This window comes from Suricata suricatta, chromosome 14 (assembly GCF_006229205.1).
Source record: "Suricata suricatta isolate VVHF042 chromosome 14, meerkat_22Aug2017_6uvM2_HiC, whole genome shotgun sequence".
NCBI lineage: Eukaryota > Metazoa > Chordata > Mammalia > Carnivora > Herpestidae > Suricata > Suricata suricatta.
This window is the reverse complement of record NC_043713.1, coordinates 35931714-35954467: the sequence shown is the minus strand read 5'-3', so window position 1 is coordinate 35954467 and position 22754 is coordinate 35931714. Positions and strand designations below refer to the sequence as shown.

At 45.2% G+C, this 22754-nt stretch overlaps 1 pseudogene; it reads left to right on the top strand.

The window, feature by feature from the left end:
- Positions 1-5618: 5618 nt before the first annotated feature.
- LOC115278069 lies at positions 5619-6620 on the top strand (annotated as a pseudogene).
- Positions 6621-22754: the final 16134 nt, after the last annotated feature.

Below are 22754 nucleotides of genomic sequence, written 5' to 3'. Positions count from 1 at the left end.
TAAAATGCCTAAAAGTAAGATATTTTAACCACCAGTGAGTGTGCTGCTGCCTATGTCTACTCCAACTGCCTCTGTCACACTCTTCTTTAGGCTGGGCAACTGTGGAATGGCCATGGCATTCGGGGGACCCCACAAGGGAAATCAGGTTGGGCATATATTTAGTTTGGGGGTTTTTTTGTTTTTTATTTTAATTTTTTTGTTTTTATTTATTTTTGAAAGAGAGAGAGAGAGAGAGAGAGAAAGAGAGAGAGAGAGAGAAAGACAGCATGAGCAGGGGAGGTTTAGAGAGACAGGGAGACACAGAATCTGAAGCAGGCTCCAGGCTCTGAGCTAGCTGTCAGCACAGAGCCTGACGCAGGGCTTTAACCCACAACTGTGAGATCATGACCTGAGCCAAAGTCGGATGCTTAACTGACTGAGCAACCCAGGCGCCCCATATTTAATTTGATTTAGCAAATCCACTTACGTGGTCCGCACATGTAGGTCAGTTATTGCTGACTGCCCTGGGACAAGAATGTCCTCTAGGCACAGGGCTACCAGCCCCTGGGTAGGGGTCCCTCAGCCTGGCCATTAAAGTTGAGGGCTCATGGCCCTCCTGTAACCTGAGCATCTCTTGGGGACATCCGGCAACAGTAACATGTGAGGAGGAGAAACAAAGTTTGAAATGCACAGAGCCAGTAGCTGGTCTACGGGAAATCCCTTGAATCACCAGGCATGTAAAAGTTTAAACAGAGGATTCAGTCCTCATCAAGCCTAGTCAGAATGGACATTCTCTGCGGTCAGGAACAGTCTAGATAAGGAAGCTTATATGATTATAAATCTACCAGACTTTTTTCTCCGTAAACTTTCTCAGAATCTCTGTTTGTAGGACATAAACCTGAAAAATACTAGCAACACCGACTACATCACTGTGGAATTGCATGTTTTATGTATCCCAACATGTCAGATTCCATTTTAATAAATCTGACACATCTTGTCCTGATGAAATCTGGGGGTCCAAGCTGAAGTAAATTTTCACCAGTCACGCTAAAGGAAATCATGCTAATCTGAAATTATGCCAAAAAGAAAGTATTCTCTTTCTCTTCTTTCTGTAGAAGGTGGTAAGTGATCAAGGAGTTTGCAGTCGAAAGAATAGGAACAAACAAAGGCATTAATTAAAATTAATTAAAATGTCAGGTTATTTTCCTAGATTTTGTGCTACTTAAGGCATTTTTAGCATTTTAAAATTTGAACTTGGTTGTGGGTTTTTTTCCCCTCATTTTATATATTCATTTTTGTAACTAACTTGCATTTATAACTCTGTAATCTGACCACCCTCTCTCACTGTTTCTTTGGGAGACACATGGTCACTGTCTGGATGGACCATGGCCAGGAACTCCCACCTATCATTGTCTGAGTTACTCGGGTGGTTGTTTTCTGGGGTCCACAGTGAGGGTTCAGATTCTGCCCTCCAGCCGCTACTGGAGGAGGCTGTTCTACAGGACCCAGGCTGCTCAGACAGTTCCCCCTGAATGTGTAAATATTGTACATTTGTTTTCTAATGTTTTTGGAGGCCAGAAGGGGGAGGGCAGGTTTCCCCTTTCGATAATGGACCTTCTCACTGTCATTCATCCTGGGGCTCAAAGTGAGGTTCAGACCAGGCCTTACTCCTGGGTGAGAGAAGAAGGTATCCACCTGGGCCAGTGAGGTCTGCTCTGAGAGGTGGTGATGTCCAGGGCATGCCTGGCGTCGAGGGTCCCGTGAAGGTCTGAGAACAGGCCTAGCTCTGTGGGCCCCATGAGCCACCTTATCTTAAGAGCTTGTGAGCTGCTCTCTGGCGTGCTTCCCCTTCACTACTCGGAGCCTCAGGAAAACCTGGGGTGCACTGCCCCCCCCACTGCCCTGTGGGGACTCAAAAGAGGACCTGTGTTATACTTCGAGCCTATAACTTTAGGGAGGGCAGCCTCTCTCGAGGCCAAAGGTTTCCAGAAGGGGAGGCAGTGGCACAGCACCGTGGCCAGGAGGCTGTGCCAGAGACCATGGGGGCCCTGCCCCAAGCCCCAGTGGGCATATATCTGGGGAATCCTCGGGCACAGCTGTGGGATGCTGAGGGAGATCGAATTTACATACAGTAAACTGGGAAGCTTGCACTCACAGTGGCCCTCAAGGGCTTCCTCAAATCCTAGTGTCCAGGCTGCCTCCCCACATGTCAAGCCAGGGATAGGACCCCTGTTGGGGGTGTACCAGGCCTGGGAGTTTTTCAAACTCCCCGGTTCATTCCAGTATCCAACCAAGATTAAGAGACACTGAGCTATTAGAATTTGGGCATTTCAAAGGAAATGTAACCTACTATCACAGCTGTAGTCCAGTGCTAGTAGGACTTTGCATGACCTCTAAATTGTTGTGACTCTATTAAATATTCTATGAGAATGGTGGGAAATCAGCCTCCATATCATCTCAACTGCTCCCATCCTCTTCAGCTTCCAGAAGCTGCCTTCCTTGACGTCCTCTCCCTCCAAACCTACCAACCCCACCTCAGTTCTTAAAGGAGTTGTATTTGTAGGGGGGAGTGACTTGGGTCTCCCCACCTCAGGCCCAAGTGAGTGGCCTAGGCTCAGCACTTCATTCCCCAAGTCTCATTTGCTCGATGCCTTTAATACCAGTGACCGCCATGGGGCTCTCATGCATGCTGGAAGGTCCAGCTCTCCCCATCCATGTGAACCACCTGTCTCTACTCGGGTTCCAAGCTGAGGTCCCACTGCCCCACACCAGCAGGCTTCTTGATCCCAGTCCAAGGTCCCATTGGCACTTCAGCAGAGAGCAATAAGTGGCCTCCCTTACCCTTAGCGCTGACCACCCTGGATTCTAGGTCTCAAAACTCTGGCAACTGTCCTTGTCTGAATCACACCTGAGCTGGCTCTACCTTTTGGAAAGAGGCTTCCCATCTTCCATCACCTACCATGCCTGTGACAGCACAGGGCTCCTGCCAGGGCCTGGGGCTTTTCAACCTGCTCAAGGAATCGCTGTGCTTCAGCAGCAGCTCAGTGCTATGGACGGAGGGCCATCAGCACAGGGGTCAGGAGATGGGCACTTTCATGCCAGCTTTACCCCTGGATTAACTTCCTGTTGCTGATGTTAACAAATATCACAAACTCAATGACTTAAAACAATGCAGATTTACTATCTTTCGGTTCTGGAAATCAGAATTTTGATATAACTCTTATGGGGCTACCATCAAGGTGTTGGCAGAACTGTGTTCCCTCTAGAGGTTATAGGGGTGAATTCGTTTCCTTATCCTTTCAGTTTCTAGAAGTTACCTTTATCCCTTGGCTCATGGCTGTGTTACTCTGACCTCTGCTTCTGTTGCCACATCTCCCTTTTTAACTCTGACCCTCATCTCCAGCATCCCCATTAACAATTCTTTTGAACTCCCATAGTTGTAGGATGGAGTGGGTTGGAGATACAAATCTGGAAGTCAGCAGAGATGTATTTAATGTACTCAGTAGCCTGTATGAAATCACATGGAGGGTGTTTTAGGCAGAGGAGAGATGAGGTGGAGAAGTGAGATGGGGGGCTCCCGACATTTAGATATTAGTAGCCGGCATGACAGACTGAATAATAAGAACAGTGAGACAGAAGCGAAAGAGACAGTGTTCCTCTAAGGGCACCTGGGTGGCTCAATCAGTTGAGGATCTGACTCTTGATGTTGGCTCATGTCATGATCCCAGGGTTGTGGGATCGAGCCCTGTGATGGGCTCCATGCTCGGCATGAAGCCGGCTTAAGATTCTCTCCCTCCTTCTCTCTCCTCCTCCTCCTCTATCTCTCTCTCCTGCTCTAACTATCTCTATCTCTCTCTCTCAAAAAAAAAAAAAAAAAGACACTGTTGCTCTAGAGGCTGGAAGAAGAAAAGTCTCAGGAAGGTAAGAATAGTTAATGTGTAAATGCAACTGATAAGCTATGAGAGGCTGAGGGTCAACTATTGGGTTGGTCCCATGGAGGTCACTGGCAGCAACACTGTGGGTGGTTTGAAGGAGCAGCAGGTACAAAGCCCTGCCCAGAGTAAATTCTAGGAAGAACCAAAGACAAGGTAGGGACAGCTTCCATCATAGAAGTTTCTGAAAAGGGAATCAGGGATGATGGGCAGTATCCGAAGGGGAAACCAAATAAAAGAGAGGGGATTTGTAAATGCAAGAAATTGCAACAAGAGTGACTACAGAGAGTCCAGTGGAGGAAAATCCACAGGAGCAAAGGGTCTACCAGAGAAAGGAGAGGGAGCCACCCACGCTCAGCCATCTAATACCACAGGCAAGACTCAAATGCATGTGTGACATTCTGAGTCTAGCACAGGACCAGCTTCCTCATGACAGCTCTTTGTAAGAGCAGCTCGTATTCTGAGGAAGGCCCAAGGGTACATGTTACATCAGTGACTGGAATTTCAGAGGAAAAGAAAATGGAAAACAAACCAAAAAATCTAGACACTTGCCCTACTTTCTCAAGGGCAGTTCTACCATCAGCTGGCAATCTAAAAGCTCAGACCTTCAAGTCAGCCAATCATTCTGAACTGGTCTTTCACAAAATATATTCTAAGGTGGTAAGCAGAAGGTAATTTGCATTTTTAACACATTAACTTGGTCAAGTTACCAAATTTTTTAGTTTGTGGGACTGAACATTGGCTCACACAAAAGTAGTCAGCTTGTCTGTTTTGCCTCACCCCAGGTGCGGGGCAGATGCTGTGTTTGCACAATGTGCACACAGATGTATGTTTGCACAACATACCATACCATCAGCATATAAAACCATTCAGACAGAAAGTAGATGAGTGGTTGACTCAGCCTGGGGGTGAGAAGGGCGTGGGAATACAAATGGGCAAGAGATTTCTTTCTGGGAGATGGAAATGTCCTAAAATTGGATTGTGTCATGAATGTAAAACTCTTCAAACATACTGAAAACCATTGAATTGGACACTTTAAACAGGTGAATTTCATGGTATACACATTGTATCCCCTAAAACTTTTTTTAAAAAGAGAGAGGGGCATCTGGCCAGCTCAGTTGGTGGTGCATGCGACTCTTGAACTCAGGTTTATAAATTTGAGCCCCATGCTGGGTGTAGAGATTACTTAAAAATAAAATCTTAGGGTGCTTGGGTGGCTCGGGCAGTTAAGCGATCAAGCCTTGATTTTGGCTAAGGTTATGATTTCACAGTTTGTGGGATTGAGACCCGCATTGGGTTCTGTGTGGATATCATGGATCCTGCTTGGGATTCTCTCCCTCTCTCTTTGCCCCTTCCCTGGTTGCATGCTCTCTTTCTCTCTCTTAAATAAATAAACTTAAAAAAAATTTTTAATAAATAAAACGGGACACCTAGGTGGCTCAGTCATTAAAGTGTCAGACTTTAGCTCTGGTCATGATCTCACTGTTTATGGGTTTGAGCCCTGCGTCAGGCTCTGTACTGACAGCTCACAGCCTGGAGCCTGCTTTGGTTTCTGTATCTCCCTGTATCTCTCTCTGCCTCTCCCTTGCTCATGTTCTGTCTCTCTTTCTCTCAAAAATAAATATAAAAAAATAATAAATAAATAAAAATAAATTCTTGATATTACCCACCATTCTCCTTTCTCTCTCTCTCTTCTAACCATCCAAGATGCTGAAAGGAAAGAAGGCCACGGGGAAGAAGGTAGCCCCCATGCCTGCTGTTATCAAGAAGCAAGAGAGCAAGAAGGGGGTCACTCCCCTGTTTGAGAGAAGGCCCCAGAATTCTGGCATCCAGCGGGACATCCAGCCCAAAAGGGCCTCACCTGCCCTGTCAAATGGCCCTGCTGCATCTGGCTGCAGTAGCAAAGGACTATTCTCTATAAAAGTTTAAAAGTGCCTCCTGCAATTATCCGGTTCACCCAGGTTTTGGACCACCAAACAGTTACTCACCTGCTTAAGCTGGCCCACAAATACAGACCAGAGACAAAGCAAGAGAAGAAGCAGAAACTGTTGGCCCAGGCTGAGAAGAAAGATGCCAGCAAAGGGGATGTCCCCACTAAGAGGCCACCTGTCCTTCAAGCTGGGGTTAACACTGTCACCACCATGGTGGAAAATAAGAAGGCTCAGCTGGTAGTGATTGTACATGGTGTGGATCCCATTGAACTGGTTATCTTCCTGTCTGTCCTGTGTCATAAGATGGGGATTTCCTTGGGGTACCTTGGTGGCTCAGTTAGTTGAGCATCTGACTTTGGCTTAGGTCATGATCTTATAAACCATGAGTTGGAGCCCCGTGTCGGGCTCACCACTGTCAGCGCAGAGCCCACTTTGGATCCTTTGTCCCCCTCTCTCTCTGCCCCTCCCCCGCTGGTGCTCTCTCTTTCCAAAATAAATAAACATTAAAAAAAATGGTGGCAGTTCCCTTTGGCATCGTCAAGGGGAAGGCCAGATGGGGGCATCTGGTCCACAGGAAGATCTGAGCCACTGTCAATACAGGTTAAGTTGGAAGATAAAGGGGCTCTGGTTAAGCCCATAGAAGCCATCAGGACCAATTACAATGACAGATACGATAAGATCTACCACCACTAGAGAGACAATGTCCTGCGTCCAGAGTCAGTGGCTCGCATTGCCAAGTTGGAAAAGGCAAAAAGAACTGGCCACCAAACTGGGCTAAGTGGATGCTATTGAACTTTCTGTACATAAAATAAATAAATAAATAAAAAGTTCTCTTTTAAAAAACTATTTAAAAATAAGTAAGTTACAAAAATAAAATAGAGAGAGAGAAACCTGTTCTGTGAAGACATGGCTCCTGCAGGAGGAGGTGGCTCAGAGGGGAGGTCACTGACCTCCAGCTCACTTCCTAGAGAGCCAGAGCTGGAAACACCAAAGTCACTTGGCAGAAGTCAGGTCTTTGTCAAAAACGAGCTGCAAGAGCTCCTCTAACCAAACAAGGTCTAGCCCCTCATGTTTTAACCTATAATTACTTGACCAGTAATCCACAAAGATTGCTATCAGCTAGTAATGACGCAGAGAAACTGAAGGACTCTATAAAAATCTGCTTTTTTTTTTTTTTTTTGGCTCCTTTTCCTGCTGCTATTCTTGCCAGGACCTGCACCTCTTCCCGCTTTACACACGCCTTGTAATGTAAATAATGTGTCTCCTTGTAAGTGGGAGAGGAGTTCATGATTTCTCTAGAATAGATAGCATCTAAGGAAGGACCAAAGTTATCATAGGCATATTCCAGACCACCGGAGCTAGACTTCCCCACGCCAAGGCACCCTGGCTCCAAGGAATAACACCGGGGCCCCTGTCTTTGTTCTAACCAGTTCCTAGATGCCTGACAGGACACGTACACCAGGCACCATCCTCAGTAAAAACCCCAGACCCTGAAAAAGACAAGACTCATGTTCCTTTCCTTTCTGAATCTCCCCGAAGTCCTGTCTGTATCTGCTCTATATCTTCAATAAAGTCTGCTCTCACTTCCTGCTGGCTCATGTTTTATTTCCATCCTTTGTGAGGCTAAGACCCTCCTGTCTGGTCCTGTGATGCCCCCACTGGGTCCTTGGACCTGGCCTGCCAGCATCCATAAGGGCATGGTGTCTGGTGCTCTTTGATAAATGGTAGTGGTCTTCAGGGATAAATAGATGGAGTTCACGAGGAAGAAGCAAGGCTGTGCTCATCCAACCAATTTGTGGTGCTCACTCTGTTCCAATTACACAGAGATTCCCATTTTCTCCCTTCAGGTTTAGCTCAGCTTTGGGTTTGCTCCAGACAATCTCAGGAGCATTGAATCTCTGTCCCAATGCCTTGCTCAGTAGGGTCCTCTGTGTGACTTCGTGGATTATAGGTCACCACTCCTGACATGCGGCTTAGCATGGTCCCCTCTAGAAACTGCCTGGGCTCCCTCTCTCAACACGGAACTACTAAAGAGAAGAGAGCAAGCCTTGGCTTGCATACATAAAGATCCATCCTTTCACTAACTGCCCCAAAGCCTATGGCAACCTATGGCTGCCTTTAACAGTGCGAAGGTTCAGAAACGGCCTCAGGATATGGTGCGATTTGGCCAGGGGATAGCAGGTTGTCTAGAGTTGGGAGGTAGGTTTTGTCTTCTTCTGGTTCAGGCTGTAGACCTCCTGAACTGTGCTGTTTCAGCCCTACCCCTCAATCTGCCCTGGGCCTCTCTCTTTTACTGTTCCCAGGCTCCTCACTTCCTCACTCTTCACCATGTCTGCATCTCAGACCATCACTATCCACATCCTTTGTTTGATCTGGGCAGCTGAGAGCACAGACTCAAATCCCAGCACCTCTCTTATTTACTGAGCATATCAGGCAGGGACTTCACCCATCTATGCATCTGTTTCTTTGTCCATTGGGGGCACTGAAGGGGTTAATAAGAGGAAAGTGTTTTTTAGTGCTGTCCTGCTCCTAGCAGTAAATGTGCAGTCATTGTTAGTTCTTCCACGGTCAATGAGCCTGCTCATTGCAATGCCTTTGGGGGATCTTCAGGTTTGGGGCACTTTCCAGACGCCTTTGGTGTGGTTGTTTGTGGCCTCGGAGTTACAATTTTATCGCCAGAGATTTTTTTTCTCTTCTCTTTCGTGCTGTTTCCGAAGTTTGCAATTGCTGAGCTGCCAACTCTGGATAACAAACATGCTTTCTGTAGCTATTTGTGCTTATTCCAAGAGAAGCCCCTGCCAGGAGTGACTGTAGCTCTCCTTGTCCCTGTGCTGTCCCCATTCCTCCCCGGCTCTCTGTCACAGGACAGAGAGGAAAGAGTTGTGTGGCAGGCATCCACATTTGTCACCACAAAACTCTCCTCTTCTGTAGGGAGTCATTTCCCCCTCCCTGTCCTAATTCTCTGCCCTTTTAAACCAGAGCTATTATTACTTCTAATTTGCATTGAATGGTCCCTTAGCAACCATCACACATTGAATGGGACATCAACTTGCTTCTAATAGTGCTAGATTTACCAAAATCTTAGCTCTACCAGGGTATAACTTAAAATGTGATAAACAGAAATGTAAACAGCTTTTGCCACATCCACATACAGAAAGATCCTCCTTTTCAGAACAGCTGCATGATAGCGAAGTTGACTAGGAGGCACATTTTGGATGAATCCCATTTTTCCCTTCCCATCAATAAAAAGCAATCTCATAAATTTATTTATCCTTGAAATATTTTTGGACCGAAACAGGGCCACTGTTCTTAAGGTTTAAAAGGGGGCAGGCACCTGGATGGCCCAATTAGTTAAGCGGCCCACTGTTGATTTCGGCTCAGGTCATGATCCTGAATTGGTGAGTTTGAGCCCCATGTTGGGCTTAGCACTGTCATCAGGCTCTGCGCTGACAGCATGACAGCGTGGAGACCTCTTGAAATTCTCTCTCTCTACTCTCTCTGCCCCTTTGCATGTGCACATGCATGTGTGTGTCCATGCATTCTTTTTCTATCTCTTCAGAATAAATAAAATAAAAACTTCAAGAAATAAAAACATATAGTTTGTGCCTGGCTGGCTCAGACCATAGAGCATACGACTCTTGATCTTGGGGTTGTGAGTTCCAGCCCACATTAGGGGTAGAGTTTACTTAAAACAGACACACACTCACACATACACATGCACACAATATTTAAATAAAATAGATATTTCATAATACTTTTAGAACTAGTACTTTTAAAAACATATTTATTAAGACTATCTTTTTTAGATAAGATAGAGACAGCGATATGCTGGTAAACCAGTTTTCTGTAAGAAAAAAAAAAACAAACGATTTTGTAGTGTCTGCCTATGTCCATAGTGTAAATATTCCCACCATGGCTGATTTCAAGCCCTCAACCGTTTAACAAGGGGCTCATAAAATTCCTGAATAAAGTGTTTAACAACCACAAAGGTTCTAGCACACCCCGGGAAGGGGAATAAAAGGATGTATAAAATGCAAGAGGGCAATGTAAGCAAAACGCAGGTGAAAAGGAAAGAATGAAGCACGGATAAAGGTATAGAATGGATCCAGGAATTAGTAAATATGAAAACACATACTTTAAAGCCCTATAAACAGGTTTAATACCCCCACCTGGCTTTAAGAAGCTTCCAGCACCGAGAGAAGCTTCCTGGGTTCACAGTGTCCTTAAGATAAAAATAAGTCTCCTGCTGAGAAGTGCTAGTTTCCTGTTCCTCAAGTAGGTCACATTTCTCCTGAGGGTGCCCGTAAAGCAAAGACTGTGTCACATAATGAACGTCCTCATCAACATCAGGGTGATGGCCCGACCTTGAGACTGCAATTAAGTGAAAGCAATTCTGGAGGATGCTGGGCCCAGCCAGGGTCCAGGGACCAGTATTCCCACATTCCCAGTTTAGTCCCTGACAGGTGGAGCTGGGGATATGTTCCATAGCCTTTGAGTTATCTTCCAGACTTTTTACTAAAGACCAGATTGTGGTAAGTTTGAACTTGTTCTCCCAGATTTTATCTGAGGGTCTGTCTAGAAATACCAGTCTTTATAACATTCACATGAGAGGGCTTCTGCCTCCACGCCCTCATCAGCAGGCTGAGCTCCAAGAACCAGAACCTTCCACATAGACTCAGTTTGTGTTTCTGCCAGGTACATCCAGAGCTACCCACAATGCTTGGGGTACCTCGGAACCTTGTAGTTTGTACATTTAACCACTCCTTTGAGGGTGAGCTCTCTAGAGGGTCTGGTTCCCCAGCCCTGCCCTATCTTCCCTCTGTCCTCCTTGGGATGCCTACGGCCACCTGCACACACCTCCACCCCTGGCTCCATGCAGGTGGGGATTCACATTCATTGGCATGGGCATACAGCAATGTTTCCCAGAGCAGGAATCAGTCCTGGTTCAATAGACTGTCTTGTACCATCACCAAAGACAGTGGATTCAACAAATGGCCCTTTTGATTTCTTCCTTCGTGCTTTTTTAGGTAGAAGTGAAGGAAGTAGGAAAAGGTGTTAAGCAGTTGATAGTAATTACCAAAATGAAGGCAACGACACCTGGAATACTCAGCATCTTTCCTGTTATAAAGAGAACCTCAGTGAACGTTGGCCTGGTCTTCCTCACTGAGGACAAAGCCACCAAGGTTTTTACTTCACTCCAGGCCCTGGTGAGATGCAGGCACCCTGGCCTCACTCAGCAGAGGACAGGCTGTTGAGACATCTGAGTTGGGGTTCAGAAATGGCAAAGATTACTCAGGGCGCCTGGGGCCGCCTCAGTCGGTTAAGTGTCTAACTTCGGCTCAGGTCATGATCTCGCGGTTTGTGATTTCAAGCCCCACGTTGGGCTCTGTGCTGACAGCTTGGAGCCTGCTTTGGCTTCTGTGTCTCACTCTCTCTCTCTCTCTGCTTCCCCACGCCCCCACTCATGCACTGTTCCTTTCTCTCTCTCAAAAATAAACACACATTTAAAAAGAAGAAATGGCAAAGATTGTCTCCGTGAGGCATGTTCCATCCTCATCCAGCCAATATACCCATTCTTCCACCCTGGGTCATTTTACTCACAAGTCCAACGCTGCCTATGTTGTGGCATATGGCCAGGCCACAGCTCTGCAAAGGAACCTGAAAGCCACAGTGTTCCTCCAAGTAAAGGCATCTGATGGAGCCCATTGTCCTAGGATTAATCCATCAATGAAAAATGTGCCAGAGGCAAAGAAAGCAGTTGCCATGTGGTTGGGTGTAAGTGTGTGCACCCATCTGTGCAGATGCACTTACAGGGTTTCTTCTTTTTCATCAATTCTGAGAGCCCTCTACTAAAAGCTTCCTGCAGGATGCCTGAGTGGCTCAGTCGGTTGAGCATCTGACTCTTGACTTAGGCTCAGGTCACGATCTCACAATTTGTGGGATCGAGCCCCATGTTGGGCTATGTGCTGATGGCGCATTGCCTACTTGGGATTCTCTCTCTTTCTCTCTCACTGCCCCTCCAAGGTCATGCTCTCTCTCTCAAAATAAATAAATAAACTTAAAAAAAAATAAAGGCTTCCTGCAGGCATAAATTATAACTAGATATAGGAAAATACAGGAACTGGGAAAGAAAAGGGTTCTTTTCTTTTTTTTTTTTTTTTTGCCATAAGTTTATTTATTTAATTTAAGGCAGAGACAGCGTGAGTCGGGGGAGGGCAGAGAGAGGGGGAGAGAGAGAATCTCTTTGACGCAGGGCTTGAACTCATGAAACCGTGAGATCATGACCTGAGCTGAAACCAAGAGTTGGAGACTTAACTGACTACCCACCCAGGCACTCCTCCACACTTTGTTTTTAACTTTATTTAAGAAAAAGGGTTCTTTTTAAATTTACATCCAAGTTAGCTGGCATCTAGTGCAATAATGATTTCAGTAGATTCCAGTGATTCATCCCCTACATGTGACACCCAGTGCTCATCCAATCAAGTGTCTTCTTTAATGCCCCTTATGCGTTTAGCCCACCCCCCACCCAATACCCCTCCAGCAGCCCTCAGTTTGCTCTCTATATTTAAGAATCTCTTATGTTTTGTCCCCCTCTGTTTTTATATTATTTTTGCTTCCCTTATGTTCATCTATTTTGTATCTTAAATTCCACATATGAGTGAAGTCTTGTGATATTTGTCTTTCTCTAATTTCACTTAGCATAATACACTCTAGTTCCATCCACGTTGTTGCAAATGGCAAGATTTCATTCTTTTTGATTGCCGAGTAACACTTCATTGTATATATACACCACATCTTCTTTATCCATTCATCCATCGATGGACATTGGGCTCTTTCCATACTTTGGCTATTGTTGATAGTGCTGCTATAAACATTGGGGTGCATGTGTTCCCTCAAAACAGCACACCTGTATCCCTTAGACAGCAGTGCAATTGCTGGGTCGTAGAGTAATTCTATTTTTTTTTATGCTTTATTTATTTTTTGAGAGAGAGAGAGAAAGAGCAAGCGAGCACCTGAGCAGGGGAGGGTCAGAGAGACAGGGAGACACAGAATCTGAAGCAGGCTACAGGCTCTGAGCTAGCTGTCAGCACACAGCCTGATGCGGGGCTCGAAGCCACAAACCGTGAGATCATGACCTAAGCCAAAGTCAGACACTAAACCGACTGAGCCACCAAAGCGCCCTGAGAAGTTCTATTTTTAACTCTTTGAGGAAGTTCGATACTATTTTCCAGAGTGGCTGCAAGGGGTTATTTTCTTAAAAGAATTGGAATATTCCTTGGTTAAGTAATAGGAAAAAAAAAAAAGTCTAGAGCACTCTTTCTTTGGGCGCTCTTTGCAGAAGTATATTCATTTCCTTTAAGGATTTTTCTGATGTAAAGCATTTAGTGGAAACACTGAGCCAAGCACAAGTGTGCTTCCTGGTCATGGGGAGCCCACTTCTCCTTCTCTGATGCACTAAACTCAAATCTCAGATCAGCTGTTTCTAAGAGGATTTGAATAAGCTTATAATTTTTAAAAAATCGCTATATGTTAGGACAATTAAAAGAAGAATTAAAATGGATATATCAGAAAATAGCAATGAAGCATAATCATTGTATAGAAACACACAAATTTAACTCAGAGCATCCTGGCAGCCAAGGTAAAACAAACAAACATCACCACAGCAGAACAGCTTAGTTTTTACATAATTCTTATTCTCTGAGAAAGAAAAGCATCTCTTTTTGCCAGATGATAAGACATTTTGTCCAGCAGTAAGTAAGTTCTACAGTGGTTGTAGGCAATTTAGAAAGTTGAGGCCCCTGAACACTGACATTAGCCAAACCACTTCAGCTTATCTGTATTAGAGGGTCAACGTGTCAACATTAATCTAAGTACTGGCAGTATTAAAATGTTTATATCTTACAAGAAAATACAGCAAGCTCCAGTGAATCTTTTTTTTTTTTAAGGAGACACAATACGACACCAGCCCCACAGGTTTCCAGCCAGAAACAGGAGGGCACAGTGAGGGCTTACGCCCTACAGCCCCTCTGTACCCAGAGGACAGACAGGTCAGAAAGGCAGAGAAGCAGAGGGGTGTCTAAGGAAAAGGGAGTCTACGTGGGAGTTCTTGGAGGGGCACTAATCTGCAAGACCCTGATGTATGTGGCTGGAGATAGAATTTATGCTTTGTATACTGACACAGGGCTCCACGTTTTCCTGGAGAAATATGGAAGCACAGAGAAGTTGTGCTTGAGTTCTGGACACAATTAGGACTAGGAGACTGTGGCTGGATAGCCTAATGAACTTTTACTGAGCACAATACTCCATGAGGTAAAGTACTAGTATCCCTATTAGAATGATAATATCTCATGAGGAAATTGATGTTTGGGTTTTTTTGTTTATTTGTTTTGGGGTGGGTTTGTTTGTTTGTTTGTTTGTTTGTTTTTTGGTGTTTGCTTCTGCTTGTACTACCCACTCTTAAAATACTTAAACTAGGGGCACCTGGGTGGCTCAGTCCGTTAAGCGTCCGGCTTCGGCTCAGGCCAGATCTCATGGTTCGTGGGTTCGAGCCCCGCGTCGGGCTCTGTGCTGACAGCTAGCTCAGAGCCTGGAGCCTGTTTCAGATTCTGTGTCTCCCTCTCTCTCTGACCCTCCCCTGCTCCAGCTGTCTCTCTCTGTCTCTCAAAAATAAATAAAAAGCATTAAAAAAATTAAAAAAATACTTAAACTGTGTGTGTGACTTCATAATTTGTTGTCTGTTGAGATGACCCACATTTTAGGTAACTCTCTTAGTGACAAGTTAGCTTTTTTTTCTCTGCTATGATGCTTAAACGTTTCTGATCTATTAGTCATTCCTTATGATTTGTACTCTCAGAAATAAACTCCTTGTTTCAAAAGTGCAGAAACTCAGATACAAATAATTAACTGGCCAGAAATAGGTAGTCCATAAGGAAGCGGAGCCAGCATTCATTGGGAAAACCACAGGGACCACAGGGAACTTGACAAAGGTATAAACAAGGAAACAAATTAGCCGGCCTCTCGGAGTCCCGGCCAGGGGAGGGGTCCTTAACCAGTCTGTGCCCCTAACTTGCACCACCTCCCCAGGGGTTCCCATGCGGCAAGCCGGGAACCCACTCGGGGCTTGAAGCACAAATACCCTACGGATTCCTGGGGAATACCCTAATTCCAAGCGGACCCACCCCACGCTCCTGTAGGAAGAAGCCTTCAGACGCGGCGCGTGGCACCAGTCCCCAGCGCCGGAGCCAGACGCTCCTCTCCTGAAGGTTCCCACCGCCAGAAAGAGAGCAAAGTGGCTACAGTTACACACGCAGGCCCCACCTGCAATCGCTCGGGGCGCAGACACGCCTAGAAATGAACACACGGGGTCCGGCTACCGCGACACCAAAACCGGAGTCCAGATGTTTGGTTTTTTAAGCAAGATTTCATGGCTAATCACCTTTAGTGATGGAGCTAAAGGTCTGACTGGAGGTGGTCTGGCTGCAAAGCCGGCTGCTCACCTCTGGGGACCATGTCCATCCCATCCATCCACTCAAATTGGAGCCGAGCAATGGGGACGGTTCTGTGTATACAGCTTGTGCTACACCTTTCTGTGTTCCCACACTATCCCACTCTCCTCATGGCCCAGAGTACAAAGCAGTGGAGAGCCCTGGGTAGCCTACAATCCATGGGCCACGGGAGCCAAAGGAGGAATGCTCCACGAGCAATGCAACAGGAGGCTAGATGGCCATAAGAGGCTTCCAGATGCTTCCTGCAGGTCCTGACAGAGAGACAGTCTCCACTCACACTCGCCTTTTCTCCTCCCCACCTCCCTCTCCCCTCTCCTGCAATCACCTTCGAAGAAGCTGCCTGAAGCAAAGCTCTTGTCTCAGGCTCTGCTCAAAAGCAGACTTAGCCAAGAAAGGGCATCAGCATATAGGACATCAGAGCCCAGAAAGGACAGCTCATCAAAGTCTTAGCAGGTTCGGACGTTTATTGTTAGAGCCATCCACCACTGCCCCGCTCTGAAGCAAGAGGCTGCAGAGGAGGAAGACGGTTCAGGGGAAGCCTGTCTCGGTGGCCAGCCAAAGGCACAAGATTTCAATGACCAAATACGTCTGACCGAATGATATATTTTCTGAAGGTTGACTTGCCCATTTCAAAGTGAATCATGACAGGAATCATCAGACCACGGAGTTGTTGGACAACATGTGGAATTCTCAGATAAATGGACTTCAAAGTACTCTATCTCTTGGGCAGTTGTACAAGGCTGATGAAATAGGTCTTGTCGCTTGCCAGTTTCCTCGTCAGTGGAGCATGTGCCTCTGATTTGAAGCACTAAGAAAAACAAAGGACAATGTTGACTCCTTTTGCATATCCTAATGCTACAGGCATGCATTAAAAAAAGAAGAAGACAGTTTAGTTCTGGGAAGAAATCTAATCTTCTCCAAGCTCTCAATTTTTACCAGCTGTTTGCAAAGTGTGAGCCAATGTGCTGAGAAAGAGACCTTTCATGATTGCATTGTATCTATGCAACTGTATCCAATGGTCAGTACAGAACCAGGGGTGTGCTGGAGGACAGCGAACGAATCTACCTCTAGACAAGATGTCCAGCTCCCCCTGAGCAAGGAAAGGGTCCTGTGTTAATATTTTTTTTCTACCATCATTCTTACCGCAATGGTTCAGCTTATGGTCCAGGACATTACTCAGAAAAGGAAATGCTATTAAACAATTTTATTTCATGGGGCACTTGGGTGACTCAGTCAGTTGGGTGTCTGACCCTTGGTTTCAGCTCAGGCCATAGTCTCACAGTTTGTGAGATGGAGCTTCACGTCAGGCTCATCGCTGGTGGGGCAGAACATGCCTGGGATTCTCTATCTTCCTCTCTCTCTCTCTCTCTGCCGCTCCCCTGCTTGGGTGCACGCTCTCGCACTCTCTCCCTCTCTCAAAACAAACAAACAAGCTAAGAAGAAAAAAAAAAGAACATGATTTCAATGATTTCACAAGACATTTCACAAGAAAATTCTCCAGCAATGGAAGGCTGGTTTTCTCAGACACAGGAGGGCAAGCTGCTTCCACAGATGCTGCTGTTTCTGAGCTGATGAGAAAGATGAGATTTGGACCTGGGACCGAGAGCCCCAAGGATGGGAGGAGGGGGTGCCTGACTGGTGGGCGCTGAGGTGTCTGAGCTTGGACTGAGGCCTGGCGTGCCTGGAACTCAGCTCTGTAGGGGGAGGCGATGGGTAGCTGGTACTCTCTCAAAGGAGTATGGTGAATCTGGCTTTATTAAGTGTTGGAAAAACTACAAATGGGATCAAATAGGATCCAGCTGCCTCCTGGGAGGAACTGTCACCACCAGGGTGGGAACCATTATTGGAGTGATCTTCACAGGAACCCTGTAAGCTGGGAGAAGGGGGGCAGAGAAAGTCCCTTCCTCCTGCAGCCTCATAGTTTCTATTGAGCGCCCCCTCGTGACAGAACCTAACTGGGTGTCAGGTTAACTGGAAGGAGGGGGGAGGTTTGCAAAGTCCCAGGCCAGCCACCAAGAGAGAGCGCTCAAGATGGATTTGTGGCCAAGAGACAACAGCTTAATGACTGGCAAGCACTTACCAAGACTTTCAGCCTCAGAATACCAAAGCTCTAATTTTCAAATATTTTCTCTGCTTGGAATGCAGTGAAACAGTAAAATATCAAGGAAGCCACAGAGGAACTGTAGGGTCCTATCATGTTGGCAAAAGTGCAGTCAGCTCAGAAGGTGGGCTTTGGCTGACACCCGAAGACAGTGAGGGAGGTATCTCCTGCATCTTTTAGCAGCGTCAGTATCACTGGGGTAGAAGGGTTGGCTGAAGGCCTGCGCTGCGCTAGAGATGCATGAACAATAGACAGCATCTGGGATACCACCGGAAAGTCAAAGGACAAGGATGACGGGAGAGAAAGAAAAAGGTAGAGTTCTTCTAGCATTTAAGAAAGCATTGTGCATTGTGGGGAAAGACTGCTTATAACTCACTAATTTTGAAGAAAGTGGCCTCATTCAACTGCCTCCAGGTCTGCAGCCCCACATTCTCCTTTGCACTTTGGTGAGGAGGCAACCTGGCCAATACTGGGAACTCTTGTGAGCCCAAGTATGCTCCCTCCCAGGGCGTTAGCCACTGGTGGTCCTGGGCTCTCTCCCCATGCCCCCAGAACAAAATGGTCCATTCAGTTGAGTAAAGTGTTATGTTTTTGAGATGATTTCTTTTCAAAGACATGGGACATGTGGGCATAAAGGGCTGGCATTTATTAATTCAGAATAACTCTCATTCGAAGTCCCAGGATAGTGAATGTGTTGCTGACAATTGAGAAAAGAAAATCAGCATATCCCAGCATGATCTCTGTGAGGTTTGCACTCACAAGCAATGCCTGAAGGATGAGGACTTTTTGAAACCCTCAGGATGGAAATCTTGGCCCTCCATGGAGAAAGAGACCCTTTCTTCACTTCCTGGCCTCCTTCCAGGCCTCCTGGCTGCACAGGTCCTGCCTTGCCCAGAGTCCCATGAGGGCATTGTGGCCCCTGGCATGGGTACCCTGCAAGGCCTTTTCCTATTAAATGATGTTAAAGAGAACATTTAGGTTTAGAACAGGAAAACACGACAAATTATGCAATAAATGTATAAAAATGTCCTGAGGGTAAATGCATTATGCACCTTCTAAAAAGTCCCCACAGTTCTAAATGCCTACGATTTTGGCTCTGAACTCTGTTGTTTTGTCGCATTTAACTTTGGCTACTTCTGTGCAGAGTGGATGTTTTTCAAGTTCAAAGTGAAAACTAGGCCTTTTATCTTTCTTATGAGGTGTTTCTAATCTTCACCTGGCATTCATGTGCTTTGGCAACAGACATTTCTATCCCTTCTCCTTACTGTTCCGTTTTGACTTGGTCCTACTAAGTAAATTTTAATGCTTTATGGGTGCTTTAATTAGCTTTTGGGGAGGGAAGTAATTATAATGTGGTAATAGTCCTTTAAGAAGTCAGCTACCTCCAGGATATCTGTCCTCCTCTGAGGCTATTGGCAAAGAACCAAGGTACTTAGAGGTCTCTGGAGGTTGGTGAAGTCTCCCCAAATTATATGCAAGACGTTTGTGCATATAACCTGTGCTTTTGTGAGAGATGTTAGTAATTTTCTCTAGATACTCAGAGAACTTGTTGACCTTGTTGAAATAGGTTGTGAGTCTAGACTTGAAAGAGCAATGTGTTATTGAGACCCTCTGGACAGTATAGCTGAACCTTGTGAAGGCCGCTATGTCAACTTTTAAGATTCTTACAGGCAGTTGTAGAGATCTACTCATCTTGTAGCCATCCAAGACAAGCCTTATGTTTAAGTTCCTTTCTTATTAAAACTGCCACTTACCTATTTACTCAAAAATTACAGGTGTGCTGTTTCCAAGGGGCACAGGCACCCCAATGTTTATAGCAGCACTATTGACAATAGCCAAGTATGGAAAGAGCCCAAATGTCCAACAGCTGATGAATGAATCAAGAAGGTGTGGTATCTACACACAATGGAATATTACTCAGCAATCAAAAAGAATGAAATCTTGCCATTTGCAACAACATGGATGGAACTGGAGACTATTATGCTAAGCACAATTAGTCAGAGAAAGAAAAATATCATAAAACTTCATTCATATGTGGAATTTAAGATACAAAACAGATGGATATAGGAAAGGGAAGCAAAAATAATATAAAAACAGGGAGGAGGACAAAACATAAAAGACTTTCAACAAACTGAGGGTTGCTGGAGGGGTTTTGGGTGGCAGGAAGGGCTAAATGGGCAAGGGGCATTGGAGGACACTTGTTGGGATGAGCACTGGGTGTTATATGTAGGGGATGAATCACTGGATTCTACTCCTGAAATCATTATTGCACTATTTGCCAACTAACTTGGATGTAAATTTTAAAAAATAAAGTAATAAAATAAAACTGCCACCTACCAAAAATCCTAAACTTGTGAATCCTAAACCTGCCTAAATTCGTTATATGAATGAATAGAAGAAAACGAATAAACAGAATGGTTTTTGTTGTCCATTCAATTTCTTTCTTTTCCCCATCCCCACCCTCTTCACCTTGCATCTCCCCACCCTCCCACCTCCTACACTTAGTTCCTTTAATCATTAATAGCTGGTCATGATTTTTCTGAGCTCTCTCTTTGGGTTCATCCAGTTCCTTTCAAACTACACACAAGTCAATGGTTAGTGTGTAGAATCACATTCCCTGGGAAGAATATTCTGGGAAATAATTGGTTTCATCCAACATAATCTCCTTGTCCTGGTGTGGAAAGATCCTTTCAGCTGTGGGTTGGAGGAAGCTCCCGGGAAAGGATAAAGACTCCTATATTAAGTTGCAGGGAGAAGCACCAGCAGAGAAGCCTCCAGGGGAAGTGGGTAGAGAAAAGTAGAAAACGAGGGGCTCCTGCCTGCTGGGCACCTACCTCTCCTCCATGCCCAGGCTGAGCTTCTTGACAGCAGCCCCTACCCAAGGGCCAACCTTAATGCCTGACATTCACACACACATACCGCACCACCTGAGGCCTGAGTGAATGAATAAAAGTGTCCTCCCTAATGCTCTTTGCCCATTTAGCCCCGCTCTTGCAGACACTTTTATTCATTCAATCAACCAATGCTTTGGAGGCCTAATTATGCACCAACCACTATACTAGGTATTGAGGATCAAAGCTAAGTAAGTTCAGAGTCCGCAAAGATGGCACACAGACATACATAGAGCTTACAGTGCGACACTGGTCTTGCTTCAGCAATCCCACTTGCAGAGTGGACACACAGATGGGTGGGGGAGGGGCATCACTGGTGGGCATCACTGGTGGGCACCACCATCCTATTGTGATGATGGTAGCTGCCCCGAGGACGGAACCCTACCCCTTGTCTGCCATAAATATGGTGCCTGTCTGACTGCTCTGTTCTGCTGGGTCCTACTCTAGTTTTTAAAATGCTACCACACACACAAAAAAATGTTACCACATTTGGCACGCCTGGGTGGCTCAGTTAAGCATCTAATTCTTGATTTCGGCTCAGGTCATGATCCCAGGGTTATTGGATCAAGGCCCATGGCGGGCTCCAGTGTGGAGCCTGCTAGGGATTCTCTCTCTCTCTCTCTCTCTCTCTCTCTCTCTCTCTCTCTCTCTCTCCTCCCCTGCTTGTGCCCCCTTTCCCTCTAAAATAAAAATAAAAATTGGGGCACCTGGGTGGCTCAGTAGGTTAACTGTCCGACTTCGGCTCAGGTCATGATCTCATGGTTTATGAGTTTGAGTCCTGCATCAGGCTCTGTGCTGACAGCTAAGAGCCTGGAGCCTGCTTTGGATTCTGTGTCTCCCTCTCTCTCTGCCTCTCCCCCACTTGTGCTCTGTCTCTCAAAAATAAATAAATGTAAAAAAGGCTACCACATTTAAACCTAGTAGACAGATGGGCAAAGATAAACAACCAACCCACATGCCTACAAAAAGACGCCCAGCACCACTAGACCACTAGTTGTGAAAATGATACAAATTAAAACAATACTAATAGATGGGAAAATGGTTTAAAGACCACTAACAGCCAGCACTGATGAGAATATGGAAAAATGCACACTTCATACATTGCTGGTGGGAGTATGAATCCTTACAACTTTTTGGAAAATAATTTGACAATACTCAATAAAACAAGAAATATATATCACCTTTGACCCAAGAGTCCTACTTTGGGAGATTTCTCCTATAGGAATAAAGTCAACATCATTGTTTATAACAGAAAAGGAAAATAAAATTGGAAATATCCTGAATATCCACAACTAAGGGGCAACTAAATTATGATATCTGTACCATGGAATATTGCACAACCATGAAAAAGAATAAGTTACATGTATACATATTTGCCTAGAAACATACCAGTGATGTATTATTTAGAGAGAGTGTATACAAGAAAACTATGGGAGCGCCTGGCTGGCTCATTTGATAGAATATGTAACTCTTGATCTCTGGGCATGAGTCAGAGCCCCGTGTTGGGTGCAGAGATTTCTTAAAAAAAAAAAAAAACCTATGGAAAACAGACAAAGAAGATTATTTTTAGACATAAATATAAAGAAAAATGCACATACATTTACACACATACAGGAACATTTGAGCACAGAGAAAGTTATAGAAGGTTACAAACCAAACTATTCAAGCTGGTTACCTCAAAGGATGGAACTGGAGGAAAAGAGAAGATTATTATATTTTTCTTAATATGTCTTTGCTTTGTTACATTTGCAACAAGGGGCATGATTTTTTTTTTCAGTAATCAGAAAACATCTAGTCAAGAGAATGAGAAGACAAGACACAAACTGGGAGAAAATATTTGCCAAAGATATATCTGACACAAGCGTTTCAAAAGGAACTCTTAAAACTCAACAATAAGACAACTGGAACTGATTTTATTTTTTTAATTTTTTTTACATTTTTTTTAAATTTTTATTTATTTTTTAAAGAGAGAGACACAGAGTGTGAGCGGGGGGAGGGTCAGAGAGAGAGGGAGACACAGAAAGCAAAGCAGGCTCCAGGCTCTGAGCTATCAGCACAGAACCTGATGCAGGGCTCGAACCCACAAACTGTGAGATCATGACCTGAGCTGAAGTCAGCCACTTAACCGACTGAGCCACCCAGGTGCCCCACATTATTTATTTTTGAGAGACAGAGAGAGACAGAACACAAGTGGGGGAGGGACAGAGAGAGAGGGAGACTCAGGATCTGAAGCGGGCTCCAGGCTCCAAGTTATCAGCACAGAGCCCGACGCAGGGCTCGAACCTACAAACCGTGAGATCATGACCTAAGCTAAAGGCCCATGCTTAACTGACTCGGCCACCCAGGAGCCCCATGAACCTGATTTTAAAAATAAGCAAAATATCTGAACAGACACCTCAAAAGAGAAGATATAA